The sequence below is a fragment of the Microtus ochrogaster genome, chromosome 17 (assembly GCF_000317375.1).
Source record: "Microtus ochrogaster isolate Prairie Vole_2 chromosome 17, MicOch1.0, whole genome shotgun sequence".
Classification (NCBI taxonomy): domain Eukaryota; kingdom Metazoa; phylum Chordata; class Mammalia; order Rodentia; family Cricetidae; genus Microtus; species Microtus ochrogaster.
In genome coordinates, this window is record NC_022019.1 from 7,253,552 (window position 1) to 7,256,005 (window position 2,454).

Genomic DNA, 2,454 nt, shown 5'->3' on the forward strand with positions numbered 1-2,454 from the left:
TACTCCTCCCTCCTGTTTTAACCTATCAGGGCAAGCAGCTTCTTTATTTAATTAACCAATGACCTTCCTCCATCAATCAAGGTAACAAAGTTGACTTACTTTGTCTAAACATTGATATTTTATTTTTTTATTCATTTTCATTGAACTCTACATTTTTCTCTGCTCCCCTCTGTTGCCTGAGTTTTCTGTCCTGCCCAGATCCTGCAATTGTTAAGTCCCAAAGAAATCACACAGAGGTCTACATTAGTTATAAACTTATTGGCCCATTAGCTCAGGCTTCTTATTAACTCTTAAAACTTACATTAGCCCATTATTCTTATCTGTGTTAGCCACATGGCTCAGTACCTTTTTCAGCAAGGCAGTCACATCTTCCTTCTTCAGTGTCTGGGCAGGACTGGGGAGGAATGGGCTTCCTCCTTCCCAGAATTCTCCTGTTCTCTTTGACCCACCTCTACTTCCTGTCTGGTTTTCCTGCCTATACTTCCCGTCTGGCTACTGACCAATCAGCATTTTATTTAAAATATAATTGACAAAATATAAACAATTGTCCCACACCACCCCTCCCTGCCTCTCCCCTTCCTCCTTCAGCCCTCTCTCAAGGTCCCCATGCTCCCAATTTACTAAGGAGATCTTGTCTTTTTCTATTTCCCATAAACACTGATATTTTTAAAAGGAGGACACACACAGTAAGATGTCACAGAGTGGTTCTGTTGCCGGAGCTGACCAGAGCCCATTAAGTCCCATCAGCAGTATCCTGGAACATTCAAGTCTCCAGGTTTAACATATTTGGATCCTGTCTCTGTTCGGTAGGAATCTGTCTGTCTGAGCTTTGCATTCTTCTTCTAACCTTAATAAATTCTTACACTCAGCTGCAGGTAGTGGCATTCAGGGATGGAAGGATGCAGACACTCACTGAGCATCATCTACCACATCGGGGCGCTTCACCCTCACTCTTAGATTTAAAGTGATCCTCTGAGGAGTGCATCATCTCAGGATGTAGAAACAAGGCCCAGAATCTGAGCTAACACTAAACTCAAACGTCATCCCAGTGCTGTGTGCCACCCAAGCCTCCGTGATGCATACGTTTACAGCCAAGATAGCCTAGATTCAAACCCTGCTACACTGCCTCTAGCTTCTTGCTTAATGCCTCTGGCCTAACACGCCTTAGTCTATAGAACAATTTACAGGAATGTCTCAGCACAGAGCCCAGGGTAGTCAGCCCTTGACACACAGTGACAATTACTGATTATATTATTCCTTATAGCTTAGCTCTTGGCTTCCCAAAGGCCACGTGTTGCATTGAAGGCTTGGTTGCTAGGCTGTCACATTATTAGGCAGTGGTGGGACCTTAGAAGAAAGGAACCTAAAGGAAAGAAGTTGGGCCACTGGGGACATGGCTTTGGAAGAGACACTTGGGATTCCCGTTTGTACTCTTCCTCTCTCTTTCTCCTCTTTCTACTAACCCACCCCCATGAACTAGGCCACGCTCACTGCCACGCACTCCCACCATGATGTTCTATGTCACCATAAGCCCAAAGGTAGTGGGACCAATCAATCTTGGACTGAAACATCTTAAACTGTGAGCCAAAACAACCTTTCTTCTCTTTAAATTGATTGTCTCTGATATCTGTTATAAGAGAAAGCCAGATCACTGAATAGATTTCTTCTGTTGGTATCTGTTCTTAACTTTTCTCCCTTCTTATTCTTTTTTTTTTTTTTGCAGTTTTTGTGGTTTTATTTAAACACAAAACGTGCACGCAAGCCATCTACTCATTCTCTTCGCTGCGCAGCCTGGCGTTGGGATTGGTGACTCTGATGGCCAGCTGCGCTGCTCTTTCCACGATGGCTTTTCAGTTCTTGGAGGAAACATTGTGAGCAATCTCAGCACAGTAAGACTTGTTGCACATCAGCAGCACCTCCAGCTCCTTGACCAGAAACTTCCAGAAGCCGCTAGGCAGCATGTGCTTGGTTTTCTTGTTGCTCCCATAACCAATGTTGGGCATCAGAATCTGGCCCTTGAATCTTCTCCGCACCCTGTTATCAATACCTCTGGGTTTCCGCCAGTTTCGCTTAATCTTGACATATAGGTCTGACTGGTGCCAGATGAACTTCTTGATCCTCTTTTTGACGATCTTGGGCTTCACCAGAGGCCGGAGGGCAGCCATGATGCCGCAAAGGAGATGGCAGCCACCTCGCAGGTAGCGCCGAGGAAGAAGGAAGAGGCGATGATGCGCAAGGGGACCCTTCTTATTCTTGATGCTAAATGCTGACTCAAAGCCAAAAAGAAAAGAAGAGGAAGAGAGTCAGGAAAGTCCACTGTAAAAAATATTATGCCCATTTCTCCCCATGGAGCAAAACACCCAGGCTGTGTGGAAGAGTTGGCATGGTATCGGTGAGAAAAAAGCTAGATGTGGGTAGTGAAGCTGATACAGCAGCAGGTCAGCTAATGCCGTT

The 2,454-nt window shown here is 45.1% G+C and overlaps 1 pseudogene; it reads right to left on the reverse strand.

Annotated features, from left to right (window-relative positions):
- Window positions 1–1,723: 1,723 nt before the first annotated feature.
- On the reverse strand, window positions 1,724–2,213 carry LOC101978917 (annotated as a pseudogene).
- Between the last annotated feature and the right edge of the window lie 241 nt (window positions 2,214–2,454).